At 39.9% G+C, this 16,934-nt stretch overlaps 1 long non-coding RNA gene across 4 annotated transcripts in view; it reads right to left on the bottom strand.

Annotated features, from left to right (window-relative positions):
- Nucleotides 1-4,856: 4,856 nt before the first annotated feature.
- Nucleotides 4,857-16,934, bottom strand: part of LOC147345891 (uncharacterized) — a 96,424-nt gene continuing 84,346 nt past the window's right edge. For 2 of the 4 annotated variants that reach the window (XR_015153412.1, XR_015153409.1), the window contains exons 3-4: nucleotides 12,154-12,381; nucleotides 10,272-11,930 (exon numbers count right to left, since the gene is read on the bottom strand). This is a non-coding gene — a long non-coding RNA (uncharacterized LOC147345891). Of the gene's footprint in view, nucleotides 6,540-10,271; nucleotides 11,931-12,153; nucleotides 12,382-16,934 lie in introns of those variants that run through there. The other 2 variants (XR_015153411.1, XR_015153410.1) reach the window with 2 other exon arrangements.

Here is a 16,934-nt window from a genome sequence, read left to right as displayed (position 1 = left end):
GGGCTGCAGTCCACGGGGTCGCGAAGAGTCGGACACGACTGAGCGACTTCACTGTCACTTTTCACTTTCATGCGTTGGAGAAGGAAATGGCAACCCACTCCAGTGTTCTTGCCTGGAGAATCCCAGGGACGGGGGAGCCTGGTGGGCTGCCGTCTATGGGGTCACACAGAGTCGGACATGACTGAAGTGACTTAGCAGCAGCAATATATATATATATATATATATATATATATAAACATAAACACACACACACAGCCTAAACATATATATCCAGAGATTGAAAAAAACAAGTTATTTCCTTTTCCAGTTTTGGGATTTTTTTATTTTCTGTAGGTTAGATATTTGTTGCTTCTACTGTAATTCATGCCTTTAACCCTCACTATTAATGGAGATGCATTACTTCTGAGAAAAGCTTAAAGGCTTGTTTTAGTTCAGAAAAATAACCTTACTGGGGAGGCTTATTGCAATTGCACCTCACCTACTCCAACCTTTCGAGTTTGTGAAATTGAGCTGAGAGTTCTAGTAGAAAATGCAAACTCTACAGCAAGATTTAATCTTTCTGCAAGCAGCTAGTCCAGAAATACCATAACAGCAGCTGTTCTCATGGCATATTAGCATTTCTGCTTCTGGCCTCAGCTGCTTCTCAGAAGTGCAAAGAAATGCAGACATGGAAAATGTTCATTTTTAACATTAGCTTGAGTTTGAAAATCAGGGTACATTCATTGGTCCCCCGAAGTAATGGATGCACATTTCTAATTATTTTACTCCTGAAGCAGTGTATGACATATACATAACTCAGAATATCTTTGTTAACTATAGAAAAAGGAGAAAGGGATATTCATCATGCAGTAGACTGATCTTCAACTGTTGCCCATAATATAGGTGTGGTCTTTGATTGCATGGAAAATAAAAATGCAACTTAATCATCAATATTACCATACTTAATTTCATACTTATTCTTATATTCATGACTAAAAAACAGAAGATATGACACTGTAGCAACTGTGATATTATTTTAAGTAAATAAATTCCCTTTACAGTTTGAATAACAATGATGATATCATAGACCAGCTCTGAAGTGGGGTAGGGAGACAGCAAAGAAGGGGAATTGATTTGTTTCATTGGTAAAAATTTATTTTAATCCATCTTATACTTTCTTTTCCTGAATGCTAGTAACCTATCTCTTTTTTAAGTTCCAGAAATATTAATAATATTGTTCTCCATTATTATTATCTGCTGGTTATAATAAGCAGTCACTTTAAGGCACTAAGAGACACACTCTGTCTCCCACTGTTATCAGAACCTGTTTTCCTAAGTGTAAAGTTCTTCAGCGTTTCTTGATAACTGATAAATTTTGTAGACTAATATTTCTTATTACAATGTTTAATCTTCCCAAAGATATGAACATTTCTTAAGGATGAACATGAAGAATTAGGCTATCATCACTGTAACTTAGGTATTTGCCTTGCTTAGATACCTTTGTATTAACCAAATTATCTACAAAGGATTCAAGCCTTTGGAGCCTTTGAGATGTTGGTTTTGTCTTTTGGAGTGAGTTATTACAGAACTTTAAAAGAAAAGCAGAATTTAAAACAAGCATTGTTATATGGAATTAATGATGCATGAATAATTAAGCAGTCACCGAAGACACATAGCCACACCCTATGAATACCAAGAAAGTGGTACAATTTTAAAACCATGATAAATGTGGATTAATGAACCATTCCTGGTTTTTACTTAAACCTTAATGTGCTCTTGGGAACTTTACCACCTACCACACTGTTGGCTTCCATTTTGCTTCCTTTTATTAGGATTGTTATATTTTTCATGGAAAAATTTACATTTTTCTGTAGGATATTACTGCAGTTCATATTGGGAACAGTGGCTTTGTCAGCAAAACATCTATGACTATTTCTGCTGTATCTTGCATATATCCATGTAAATGTAAACACTAAGATAAGATGTTGGGGTTCTTTCCCTTCATTTTTAAATAGTCTCAATTCCTTCCTAATATGTATGAATGTCCTTTTCCTTCTTTTTTGCTATCAAAATGATACCAGAGTGGGGCTGATGGATGAGGTTTGAATTAACTTGACTTTTGTAGGAAAAGAAAATAATCGCTGATGAATACTATTTCATAAAAGCCCCACAGTTGAAAAAATAACTTTGCCTCTCGGGTATGAACCTGGAAACTGAGATTTTAGAGTTTAACCATGTCATGCTCATTTATGTACACAGAACATGTCTCAAGATTTATATTTTTAACAGTATAATGCAGACAGTTGAACCGATTCTGATAGTTATGTAAGGTCATAGGATTTAGATATTTACACGTAAATAAACTAAACTGGTCTAGGTATTAAATTTGAAAATCACAGATTTTTTTTAATCATAGAGAGAGAATAAAAGTGAGGAGCTGAATGGGCATGTAGGAGAGTGAGTATTTAAAGCTTAAGAGGTTACATCCAGTAAAAGATGAGGAAAATTTATATGAAGGAGATGTTATTGGCAACAGGCATTCAATGATGGCTAGGACTTTCATAGAGTGGGCATTCAAGTGGAATATTTCTAAATAAAGAAAATTATGAGAAAACAACACAAGCTCAGAAATATTAAGGGATTCAAGGAGAAACAGTCTGACTTAATGATTGAGTTTTGAAGGAGAGTAATAGGACATGACATAAAAGAATCATATGAACCATCGGGTGGAAGGTCAAGCACACCAGGCTGAGCACTGGGTTCTCAACTTGGAAAATACAGGGCAGGTACTAATTGAGTTTTAAGGGGAACTTAAATACATGCCATACACAAATTACCCCTCTAAGCACAAAATCCCGAACATTTTCTATGGAGCATTCCAGAACAGAAGCATCCATGAGTTATAACTGAAGCAACAGCTTGGCTATGGTCTTTAAAATTTTGACCCCATTGTGGGTCAAATAAACATATCATTTCATTGTGAGATAATCAGTGACAGTAGTCACCGGTGGCATCAGCTTCTCTTTAAAGCACACACTGAGCTTAGAGCAGGAAAGTAGAAACTGCTGTAAACGGCAAGCATCCTTTGTCTATCCAACAACACAATTCCCTGAACATCCTCTCTTAGCGGTCCATTTGGGGAAAGAGACAAAAATACTCAAATTCAAGAGTTCTAAGAAAAAGTACCTAAGGATTTTTATTTCAGTGAATTACAGCAACCACATGATAATTTGGTCCTATCTCATTTGTGCTGCTTACATTGTTTATCAAAGGCTTATGCTCAGAATGAAAAACAATTCTTAAGTATTTAAAAATGTATCATGTATTTCCTAACATCCTACAAATCCCTAAGGAGGGGCGGGGGAAAACAGGCTGATAATTTGTAAAGTTTGTTTTAAATAGTAACTTGCCACAGAGCTAGAAAAGACATTATTTCCAATCCTACATCTTTACCTTATCACAGATCTCCAGAGAAATCGATTACCCACCATTGATGGCTTGTGGATTAGGGAAGAGACAGTAATGACTTGAGACACAGCGTCAAGAATGTATCTCTGAACAGTGAAATAATCAACAGTAAAAGAGAAAAATGGCAAAATAATATGCCTGACCAACGTGTCAGTCGTGTCCAACTCTTTGCAACCCCATGGATTATACAGTCCATGAAATTCCTAGGCGAGAATACTGGAGTAGGTAGCCGTTCCCTTCTCCAGGGGATCTTCTCAACCCAGGGATCGAACCCAAGTCTCCCACATTGCAGGTGGATTCTTTACCCGCTGAGCCAGAAGAGAAGCCAGTAAAAGAGAAAAATGGCAAAACAACATGAAATAATTAACATAATAAAATTTTTAGTGGGGGAAATATTCAAGAAGGTCATGTACTGTACACATATGTAGAATCTAGTTTCCATAATAAATTCCTTATTCTATATCACTCATATCAATATATCATTCTAATTAAACTCTTATACACAATTTTCAATAACTATTTTTAGGAAAACATTTCTGTAACAGAAAATCTTTGAAAGATATGAGTCAAAAAATAAGAATCACCAGAAGCAAAAAAAGAGCAACAGCTGCTACCTGAGACCTGGGTATTGAACAAAACTTGACACCAAAATTGTAACATCTATTACACATTCATCTTCTCAGGTCACCTTTCTACTCAAGCTATTACTGCTGCAGCCAGGTGACCAGCATCTGCTTCGGTGCAACAGGAATACCATTCAGAACTTCTCTGTAGGTGCTTTCTCACTCATGAACTTGCGCAAGCACGGAAATGCGAGTGAGTTAACCTTTTTGGGCAACACTTGTCAAGGGGTTATCTATGAATTGGAGTTATCCTATGAATGAATGCTCTTCTAATCTGTCATTATGGTGGAGAATTCTGAGGTGCATTCTACAAAGCTCTTTAGAAAGTTACCAGCAGGATAAAACCCATTTATCCTCAGTGGTAAGCAGCTCAACATTTCAACTCTACATAAACTGCCCCTCCCTCTCTGTTATGTTCCTCAAAACGGCTTTCCTTTGCTTAGGAATTTTAAAATTCCTAAGCAAAAAATTTTTAATTTTTAATTTTAAAATTAAAGTCTTTGCATCCAAGGTGTTTTCTTAGGCTCCACTTTTGAGGACACCCAGGTTAAGAGAATTGGTTATAGATGTGGCCCTACCAGGAATACCTTAAAGAGGAAATTCTGGTATCAGGTCTTGATTTGTACCAGAGTCAACAAAGACCTCATGACGAGGGGTGGTGTGGAGGTAATAACCCCAACGTGCAGTTGTTTTACAAGGACCATTTATTTCACCAGTGGTAAACTTGATAAATTACAGGTAGAAAGTGAAGCATTGGTTAGTTAGCAGTGGTACTTGAATGAGAACGGGAAACTGATTATCAATAATGCAGATTGGCTACCTGTTGGTTATAGCTTGTAAGCTACAAAGGGAACTTAGTTTTAGCCTCAGTAAGTATCCTTTGCCAAAGTCAGGCTTTTGATAGAGAAACAATGAGATGCTGAGTCCTGGGACAGTGATATTTGGGTGAATAAACCTGAAACCTCGGAATATCCTGCACGAGATGAGTGCTTTCCAAGGTGGTATCTGTGCTCCTAAAAACCTCCCCCCATCTATCTAGTTAGTTATGGATCGCCTCCAGGTGAATAAATTGGTAGCAACTAAGCAGAGCTCACCTAAGCTGATAAGTTCTTTCTCTGCTATGAGGAAGACACTACTCATTTACTAAAGAGTTTTGGGATCTGTAAACAGGTGAACACATGCTGTATAAAGTCCTGAAAATGTTGGATCAAAGAGGGACACCTGCCAGGGTGGATAGGGGAGAGTTTATTGACATGGACGTATACTCTTCTGATCTGAGATAGAACATCCTGTCAATGATACCTGATCTCTTCCTAATATGCTGCTGGAATAGTTTCATGTGGACACAGTGGGGGCTACCATGAGGGACAGAAAATTTAAAAGCCTCACAGACAGGGGTGGGGGATATTACAGTACATTTAATACATAAGACTGGGAGCTGTGTCACCTAACTATGTTCTCCTGGAGTGAAACAAGAATGCTTCATTTGCTAAAGTCATAGGAAATCAGGTTAATTAGTGAAGCTAGACATTAACATCTTTGAGATATAATAACTGGCTTCTTTATGTTGGAGCTGGCAGAAGGCAATGGTGCTGTGAAACTACGCTTTCCAGTATCAGTGTATATAATAGGATTTTAGGTCAGAAGCTAGGGGTGGTAGTTAACTAATAAAGGAAAAGTGAAGGTATTCACCCGTAAATGTAAGACAGGAGAACTAACCATGATGCTTTGACCTGTAGAGATCTTTGACAATGGCTAAGTCAGACTTTATTTTTTTGGGCTCCAAAATCACTGCAGATGGTGACTGCAGCCATGAAATTCAAAGACGCTTACTCCTTGGAAGGAAAGTTATGACCAACCTACATAGCATATTCAAAAGCAGAGACATTACTTTGCCAACAAAGGTCCGTCTAGTCAAGGCTATGGTTTTTCCTGTGGTCATGTATGGATGTGAGAGTTGGACTGTGAAGAAAGCTGAACGCCGAAGAATTGATGCTTTTGAACTGTGGTGTTGGAGAAGACTCTTGAGAGTCCCTTGGACTGCAAGGAGATCCAACCAGTCCATTCTGAAGGAGATCAGCCCTGGGATTTCTTTGGAAGGAATGATGCTAATGCTGAAACTCCAGTACTTTGGCCACCTCATGTGAAGAGTTGACTCATTGAAACAGACTCTGATGCTGGGAGGGATTGGTCACAAAGAGTCGGACACGACTGAGTGACTGAACTGAACTGAACTGAAGTGACCTTAGGGGCTTCCCTGGTGGCTCAGTGGTAGAGAAGCTGCCTGCAATGCAGGAGACGCAAGAGATGTAGGTTTGATCCCTGGGTTGGGAAATTCCCCTGGAGAAGAAAATGGCAAGTGACTCCAGTATTCTTCCCTGGGAAATCCCATGGACAGAAGAGCCTGGCAGGCCACAGTCCATGGGGTCACAGAAGAGTTGGACACAACTTAGCAACATCAACAGTGACCTATGGATGAGATATATTATTTGGCTTAGAGAAGCAGCAAGTAAAGATAGAGCTGATCATCAAATTGAAGAGGTCAGTCACAGATATTGTAAACAATGATTCATTGGTCAGTTTCCAGATCTAAATCAATGATCAAACCTAAAATGTTTTCAGTGAAGGAGAAACCAGGCCTCCAAAACATATAACTATGGGTATACATTAATGAGGGAGAAGGCAATGGCACCTCACTCCAGTACTCTTGCCTGGAAAATCCCATGGACGGAGAAGCCTGGTAGGCTGCAGTCCATGGGGTCGCTAAGAGTCGGACACGACTGAGCAACTTCACTTTCACTTTTGACTTTCATGCATTGGAGAAGGAAATGGCAACCCACTCCAGTATTCTTGCCTTGGAGAATCCCAGGGACGGCGGAGCCTGGTGGGCTGCCATCTATGGGGTCACACAGAGTCGGACACAACTGAAGCGACTTAGCAGCAGCAGCATACATTAATGAGGAAATTGGAATACCCAGGCCACCTAAAAGCTTTTGGGTCTCATTTCTGAACTGATTCTGTTATCAGCAGAATCAAAACTCTGTGATATTGAGAGTGAAAGTGAATGGAGACCTGATGATCAATGGGGTTCTGGCACACACAGCTCTCAGTCATTCCAAAATGTCTATGTATTCATTATGTGATTATTTTTCTGACTGTATACTTGGGATGGATAAATTGTAACTAGAGAAAAATACTGTGAACACTGTCTTAGTTGTCATTATGAGCCATTAAGTTGGACAAAGCCAAATAGAAATGCCTGAAACCCTCCTCTCCCTCCACCACACAAGTAAAATCAAAAGGAATGAATTAAAAACATTAATGCCCCCATCAAAAAATAAAAGATCTGGTGGGCAGTGTGTTCCTAAAATTCATTTAATTCCCAGTGTGGGCACTGAAAAATATCAAATTATGCTAGATAATCATGGAATATCAAAAACAGAACTTCAACAACAGCTGGTGTGCCAACACATGGTATGGATACTCAAACTGTTTAGTCTCTAAGTCATGTCTGACTCTTTGTGACTCCATGGACTGTAGCCTGCCAAACTTCTCTGTCCATGGGATTTTCCAGGCAAGAATACTGGAGTGGGTTGCCATTTCCTTCTCCAGGTGATCTTCCTGACCCAGGGATTGAACCTGCATCTCTTGCATTGGTAGGCGGATTCTTTACCACTATGCCACCAGGGAAGCCATGGATACAGATACAGAAATGTAACAGTCTCTGGCACTGTGTGTGGCTATTAATCCAAGTTAAGAACTGCTGAGAGAAGACATCAGTGAAAGAGTTAACAAGTCAAGCTCCAGAGAGATGATGCAATGATGACAGGCAACAAATTATTCATCTTCAAATACAAAAAGACTATGTATCAAAAATACAGGCTATTCAATTGGAGAATGGACAAAACTAACTGGGAAGTGTCTTTACAAAAATACAACATCCAAATGGCAACAATATCCAACTGGCAACTTAAAATCATTTGTTATCTAGGAAATAAAAATAAGATCACAATGGGATACTTCTAATCAACAGTATCAAAGTGAATGAAAAGAAAGAATAGTGTTGGAGGGCCCTGCCTCAAATGAAATTCTCATGTATATGTCTTAGTGGTGGTGGTGGTTTAGTCGCTAAGTCCTGTCTGACTTGTTGTAACCCCATGGAATATAGCCTGCAAAGCTCCTCTGTCCATGGGATTTTCAGGCAAGAATACTGGAGTGGATTGTCATTTCCTACTCTAGGGGATCTTCCCAACCCAGGGATTGAACCCGGGTCTCTTGCACTGCAGGCAGATTCTTTACCAGTTGAACCACCAGGGAAGCCCCATGTGTTCGCCTTAGATGTAAATTGTGATTTCATGGGAGGACTGTTTGACAGCATAGAGTTGTATATCTGCACACCTTATCACCTACTGGTTTCTCTCCTAGGTTCATACAAAAGAAAAATTCCTATAAATATTTAACAAAAGACAGGCACAAGAGTCTTTTAGAAGTGCTATGAATAGCAGCCTCAAATTGAAGACCCACATGTGCATAGATGCTTGGCTGAATAAACTGTAATGGAGTCCTATGGAGCAGTAGGAATAAATAATTTACAGCTACATACAGTGACACGGATGGATCTCACAAAGATAATGTTGAGCAAAAGAGGACAGATACAAAGATGTACTGAAAAAGGCAGAACCAATCCACAGTGTTAGATGCCAAGAGCGTGGGTATCCCCCTTGAAAACAGTTGATTTCTTTCTTGCCCTGGTGCTGGTTATCAGCGTATGTCCACTCTGAAGTCACCAGTATCCAAACTTCTGACTTGCTTACTTTCCCTCCTTTATACGGTGTTCCTTATGTGGAAAGGACAGCAGAGCACATGCACTGTCTTGCCCCAGAGATGTGTTTATTTCTCTGTTTCTGCTTCAACATACTCAGCAGGGGTTTCTGCCACCCTGTTATCCAGCAGATCATCACCCTGGTCATGATACTGATATTTTCGTTGCCACTGTACTAACCAGATACCCATTGTACTAACTGGGTACCTTAGTAGGACTAAGACACACTGCAGAAGGTGGGAGATAAAGCTCACCAAGGCTAACAGACCTGCCACAACAATCCTCAATTCCCAATTGTATGATTCCTGTCTACCTATCTCCTCTAAGGGCCTTCCCAGGTAGCTCAGTGGTAAAGAATCCACCTGCCAATGTGGGAGACATGGGTCTGATTCCTGGGTCAGGAAGATCCCCTGTAACCCACTGCAACCCACTCCAGTATTCTCACCTGGAGAATCCCATGGACAGAGGAGCCTGGCGGGCTACAGTCCATGGGGTCGCAAACAGTTGGACACAACTTAACAACAACAATCTCCTCTAAGGTACAGAGTGGTTTCTTGAACTTTGGCAGGACTTAAAAAGAAAAAAATTACTGGAGTACAGTTGCTTTACACGGTTGTATTAGTTTCCACTGTGCAGCAAAGTGAAATCAGCTACTTGTATACATATATCCCCTCTTTTTTGGATTTCCTTCCCATTTAGGGGTGTGGTGGTGATGGTTTAGCCACTAAGTAGAGTCTGACTCTTGATCTTAAGGACTGTAGCCCGCCAGACTGCTCTGTCCATGGGATTCTCCAGACAAGAATACTGGAGTGGGTTGCCATTTCCTCCTCCAGGGGATCGTCCCAATCCAGGGATTGAACCTGGGTCTCCTACATTGTAGGCAGATTCTTTACCACTGAGCCAACAAGGAAGCCCATTTAGGGGTGCGACCATCCTTTAAGCCTGTTGGGGTTCTTTAGACTCTGGAGGTGGTGTCTGTCACACGTGGGATGCTAAGCCCATGCACTGACCAGGTGATGCAGATATCCCTTAGCAAGAAAGGGTTCTGCAGCACAAACTTCCTCTCCACCCATGCTATGTGAGCCCACAGATCTGGCACTGTTAAAGGTAGCCCAGGAAAGAAGTACTGAGTGACATCTGCAGTAATCAACAAGGAGGGTCACAGAGCAGACTCTTCAGGCACTGAAGCCGGGTGTGGCCTTCTCTGGTGCGGAACTACTCACTGTTATAAACACAGCTGTCGGGGCTTCCCTGGTGGCTCAGTGGTACGGAATCTGCCTGCCAATGTACTAGCTATTGTAAACAGTGCTGCAATGAACAACAGGATACATGTTTCTCTTTCAATTTTGGTTTCCTCAGGGTATATGCCTAGGAGTGGGATTGCTGAGTCATATGGTGATTTTATTTCTAGTTTTTACCATCTTCCATAGTGGCTGTATCAATTTACATTCCCACCAACAGTGCAAGAGTGTTCCCTCTTCTCCAGACTCTCTCCAGCATTTATTGTTTGTAGACATTTTGATGAGGGCCATTCTGACCCGTGTGAGGTGGTATCTTATAGGTTTGATTTGAGCAACACTGAGCATCTCTTCATGTGTTTGTTAGCCATCTGTATGTCTTCTTTGGAGAAATGTCTGTTTAGGTCTTTTTCTCACTTTTTCATTAGATTGTTTGTTTTTCTGGCATTGAGTTGTATGAGCTGCTTGTATGTTTTGGAAATTAATCCTTTGTCAGTTGTTTCATTTGCTATTATTTTCTTCCATTCTGAGGGACATAGGTTCGTTCCCCGGTCCAGAAAGATCCCATATACCCTGGAGTAATTAAACCTGTGCCCCACAACTACTGAGTCTGTGCTCTAGAGCCCAAGAGTGCTGAGAGCCTGTGCTCTGCAACAAGCCTCTACAGTGAGAATCCCATGCATGGCAATGAAAGAGTCATCCCACTCACCACATCTAGAGTAACGAAGACTGAGCACAGCCAATTTAAAAAAAAAAAAAAAAAAAAGCTGTTGGTACGGCACTGTCCCCTGTTAGGGTGAACACCTGACCTTGGCATAAGGTCAGGCTATGCAGCCAGACTGGTCCATCCTGATCTGCTTCTTCTGAATCTATCAGGTAGCCCAGGGCAGCAGCAGCAGCAATCCATGGAGCACTGACTGTGATGTCTCTGGATTTGACCTTGAGAAGGGTCCAGAAGGCAAACCTATGCTGAACAGATGACTTTGATTCACCTCCTTCTGCTACCTCAATGCTCAGTTTACATTTGTAGTTTTTGAAGGGCTTCTCCATAAAAAACTCATAGATGGCATTGTTCACAAACTCACTGTGTTACCATCACTCACTGCAGTGATTGTGCCTTGCATTTATTCTGCCACACAACAGGCCCGTCAAATGTGGTCTTACAGGCAATGGTTAAGGGAAATAACACCTTCAGTGAGCAGAGGAGTTGGCTGTGTACTTGGTAGTTCACCTTATAGGAGGAGGAGATGCCTGAGCTACGGATGGGCACGGCTTCTTGAACAAATGGTTTCAAGGTTTTGTTAGGAACCAGAAAGAAGCAAGGTTAGAAGACTGCAGACAAAGAAGTTTGGGCAACAGGTGAAGTGTGTGGATCTCTTGGAGTGGCATAAAGAGTCTCTCTCTTTGGGTCTCTTTCCCACTATAACCAGACCATCTGCCCCATCGTGGAGGGAAGTGTCTAAAACAGATGGACAGGATTCTCCCAGCAGAGGTCAGCTACCTTCTCTTTCCCAACCAGAACAGTTTTTGTATAAAGGACCTGCACACATTAAGAGCGTTGGCCTGATCTCAGATTCCTAAAGACAAGGGAGCTGGGCTGAGGGCCCCGGTTCAGTCTCAGCAGGGGAAGGTATGGAGATGCTTCTCCTCGGTGACTTAGGGGGGCTGTACAAGCAGAGTGAGACAACTGGAGACATCACCTGTGGAATGCATCTCATTATATCCACACCCTGGTGTGAGTCCAGCCTTGCACAGTCCTTATAGCATGACAGACACTCCGACAGTTGCAGTTCACAAACTCTAGGCAAGAAGCAGAAAAGGAGAAACAAGATTGTACAATGTACTTTCAGACTGCATGGGTATCTTTTGTGAACTGACCCAGGGAGCATGGGGATCTATATATCTGTACCTTTCTCTTAAAATATCTATGTATCTACCAAGAGGTATTCAGTGACTTCATTTCATTCTAGCCTAGATTTATTGACGCTCATAAATGTTCATTTAGGAAGAAAAATAATCTTACCTAAGGCCTCTGCATGGAGGAAGAATGAAAGGCTCAAATGGAGGAATAGATGGTGTGACAGCTGAATGGGAAAGAGAAGGTAATTACTGCCCACCGCTGTGCCTTGTGGACTGTGATGAGCCCTGAGTGCCCGCTGAATAGAAGGAATCTCTTCCTGTTCCAGGGGAAGAATGACTCACGGTTAGGACGGTGCCTCTTTTTTCTTCTTACACAAAGCAGACAATGCACCTGGGGAGGCAGGGAGAAGGGTGTTGTCACCACAGAAGCACAAATCATTGTGCAGCCTTGAGGGTAACGACATTCTCCATCTCTTCCTTCCTTTCTCCATTATTGACTAAAATAGTATCATCTTTGGCTTCTTGTGTGTGCTCTTGTATTACGCCGTGTGCATAGTGATAATAGTCATTAAATTACTCCATTTCCAATCATGAGAGAAAAAATATTTCACACAGGGACTTCTCCTTATTTCCATTGGGCAACACATATCAGAACATAGAGAGGAAATCATTGATTTATAGAGTATGTTCCAGATATCTGGCCGGTATAACACATGCCAAGGGAAACTGTGCATAAGAGTGGGGAATCAACAATCTCCCCAAAGACAAAGCTATTTAACTCATAATGCTCCTGAATCATTTTAGTGGCTCATTCATAGAGGAAATAGAGAAAAATGATTATAGATGGAGACAATGAGAACTAACATTAGTGATGAGCTTTCTGTATGTCAGACACTTGAAACAGTATCCTATTTAATTACAGAAAGTGATGCCATTTCCCCATTTTAAAAGTGTGAATGTTAGACATGAGTTATTGATAACTTGCCAAGGTCACTTCAAGCTTGTAAATAGCTAAGCTTGATATTAAAACCTAATTATGTCCAATTCAGAATTTTTTTTCTACTCTATCTTTTCAGGAAAGCCAAGAATTGGATGTTGCCTGAGGTTTCTTGATAAAAGTGGAAGTGTTAATCCCTCAGTCATGTCCAACTCTGCAACCCCATGCACTATAGCCTTCCAAGCACTTCTGTCCTTGGAATTCTCCAGGCAAGAATACTGGAGTGAGTAACCATTCCCTTCTCCAGGGGATCTTCCCAACCCAGGGATTGAACCTGGGTCTCCTGCATTGGCAGGTGGATTCTTTACCACTGAGCCACCAGGAAAGCCCAACAATAGTTCATGAAAAAGATCCCAAGCTCAGGAAGACACCTCTTAAATTCACACACACACAAATAAACCCAGACCATTATTATTAGGACTCAGACTTGTTCCTGGGGACTTGAAGTGTGTAGCCAGGATGGCAGGGGAGAAGCAGAGAGCAACTCTGAGTTTCCTTAAGGGTGAACGGCAGGCACCCGATAGCTTTTGTGTACAAAATAAAAGTCTGAGGTTTGGGTTTCTGTGTCATTAACAAAGATGTTTCAGATCATCTTATTTACAGCCCACTTCAATGAGTTTCATGACTTTAATCAGGCTCAAGAAAATCTCTGAATTTTGGATTACTTCCTCTGTATTACTATTTTATCAAAAGATACATCTAAAAAACCACATGGGTGGAAAAACCTGGGTTTCCTTGTTCATATTTGCCCCCCATATTAAGAACTATACTCCAATGAAAAGAACAACAACTCCTAAGGAATATTTTAAACAAGAAAAGGCAGAGTTGATGTCTTGCCCCAGCCCCCCTCCCCATTATCATTTTTCTAGCAGTATAACTGTGATTATCTGTTGGGTGATCAAGAATTTCACTATTGCATTCTGTTTTTCCATGAATGTTAATCAAAAGGAAGAGGCAATTACTTAGTCACTATACAGAAAATATGCCCTTCCAAGCACAATCTTACAGCCTAGCATGTGTGAATGACATCAATGATGCCCATGATGCTATTCTTTTCTTTTGGCTCATGGGAAAGTGATGGGAATATATAAACTCATTTCCATGAACTAGCAGATAGTTAAAATATTCTAGATGTCAGTGCCTCCCCTGAAGAAAAAGATGACAGCTCAATACTCCTCTAATTTGCTAAGTAACACTTGCTGTATTTGCTGTGGCCACATGTTCTGTGAGAAGGAAACTACCCATTTTTAAGAGCATAATGGCATTACATAGTTTCACAATTATTTCAGTCAAAATATAATGCCAAAATACTTTAGGAAAACTCATTTTCTCTTTTCTCAAAGTTAGCCAGAGGCACACTACCAACTTATACATTTTAAAATTATTAAGGAATGAAAAGTTTTCATTTATTCACCTTAAAACAAATTCTTTCTTTTTATTAATAGAGACACCAAACATCTTGCTGATAAAAATGGCAACATAATTTATATACCAAATTTAAGGTTGCCTTAATAAATCATAGGGGATCAATAAGGTTTTATTGCATATGAGAAAATTCAAGGTATCACATTAATATTATACATATTCATACAGCCATCATTTTACTGATAGTTCTTATTTTGGACAAATATATATGATTTGTCATAGCTTATTTGCATACATTCATAATTTGAGTGAATTTTCAAACTCTGGTTATTTGCAGAGAAAGAGCTTTCATAAAAAATAAATTATGAATTTGTCCAAAATTAAGAATGTGAAGAAAGAGATGCTTAATGTCTGTGTGAGAATAGCATTTTTAACAAAACATCTCAATTTTTTTTTTTAGAATAGACTGTCTTTGCCTTCACAATATATTCAGGCAGGTATGAAAAAAGAGAACACACATTATTTAAATAACTTCAATTATTTAATTTCCCATTTGCATTTTAATATAAAATTTTGACTACACCACCTGAGACTTTTTATAAGGCCAGAATTTAAATATTAAAGTAATTAAGTACTGAGAAAATTGGGAAAGTTTTCTCCGATCTATTAATAATTGTGTTTGTCACCAACCACAGAAGCCAAGTATATCATACTAGGAAGAAGAAAAGTACTTCTGGTCATAAAAAGTTCCCTAAACTCTGTAATGTGGTCTCAAATTTGAATACAGGATAATAAACATTTTGTATCCTAGTCCTCATTCTAAGCAAAAGAAAAACAATTACAATGGATTCAATGCTATATTCTTTCCTTTCTCACAGAGGCAGAAATTCAGAAGTTGAGAAAATTGTTAGGTAAATTAATTCCTAGGATGGTTCATAATACACTTGTGTAACCTTCAATGTACTTGACATTAAGGTGATTACCAAATTTTGTATTTATTTATCCTACATACAGTCTGGGGAGGTGTGTACATACTGGGACTAGGTTACAACTTGGCATTGCTATAAAATATATCTGGCTGATGTACTCTATTTTTATCAATCCATTTTTTTGCAATTAATTGTTTCATAATAAATTTCATAACATACTGAACTTCCTGAATACGGAGGTAGCTGCTGCTGCTGCTGCTAAGTCGCTTCAGTCGTGTCCGACCCTGTGCGACCCCATAGACGGCAGCCCACCAGGCTCTCCCGTCCCTGGGATTCTCCAGGCAGGAACACTGGAGTGGGTTGCCATTTCCTTCTCCAATGCATGAAAGTGAAAAGTGAAAGTGAAGTCGCTCAGTCGTGTGTGACTCTTAGTGACCCCATGGACTGCAGCCTACCAGGCTCCTCTGTCCATGGGATTCTCCAGGCAAGAGTACGGGAGTGGGGTGCATTGCCTTCTCCGATTTGGAGGTAGAGTACATAAATTCAGAAAAGGCTATGAAAAGTATTAGACTATATATAATTGGCCTTTTAATATATTTGCTTTCTTTTTGAAGATAAAACAATTGTATGGATGACTTTTTGGGGACTCCTTTTTCCATTATGAAAGTCACATGATTAAACTCACAGCTGTTTATATCCCAGCTGGCAGAGCAGCCACCCTATGCAGAGATGCACATGTTTCAGTGCACCTGAGCTCCACATTTGCAAAACCAGGCAGCCAATTTAACAGAGCTTTTTAATTGTACTTATCTGAAAGCCAATAGGGATTATAAAAATGCATGCATTTCCAGTGGCACAACCTAAATAGTGCTAAGAGGGAGTATTAACTTGTAAATAAATCCATTGGATTTAAGACAAATTATAATTAGTGTTTAGGTTCTAAATTTGTCAAAACCAATGACTTTGAGAACAAAAAATGGGGAAAAAGTACCATTGTTAGGGCTGTGATCTTAGTATGTATTTTTCCACAATGTAATTTTCTTATTATGATAGTTTTTAATATATGTTGCACTAAACTCTTATAAGAAGTCAATGATCCAGGAAGTGTATTAGGTACTAAGCACTTTAAGAGGAGAAAGACATAATTCTTTCCTAAAGAGGTCGAGAAACTAATAGAGACAAGTAAAGATACGTAAATATTGTCATTTTAAGACAGAGTTTCTCAAACCCAGTATTGTCAACAATTGGAGCCAGACAATATTTTGTCGTGAGGTCTGTTCAGTGCATGGGAGGATATGAAGCAGCATGTTTAGCATGCATTTGTTACATTCCAGAATTTATACTCCCCTAATCAACACAACCCCCAATTTTTCATAATACTGACAAATATGCCCTAGGGGCAAAAGTCACCCCTAATTTGAGAATAATTGTGCAAGTTATTAAGTGCACAATTAGAAATGTATGGAAGTTTAACCATACTACTAAGTGATAAACTCTGGTGTGTATTGTGGGGCGAGGATGGGGGGTGGTAGGCTGTAAATAAAAAGAGACATTAGAGTTGTCTTCATGGAACAGAGCATATTTTCTGAGCAGCTTCCTGAATTATAATTAGGAGAGTGTTCAAGTCAGCCAGGATAAGAGGAGGCCAAGACA

The sequence above is a fragment of the Bos grunniens genome, chromosome 24 (genome assembly GCF_055505025.1).
Source record: "Bos grunniens cultivar Pamir isolate PY7600 chromosome 24, Bosgru_T2T1.0, whole genome shotgun sequence".
NCBI lineage: Eukaryota > Metazoa > Chordata > Mammalia > Artiodactyla > Bovidae > Bos > Bos grunniens.
Note: the sequence above shows the minus strand (reverse complement) of the source record. Positions and strands in the feature narration are given on the sequence as shown.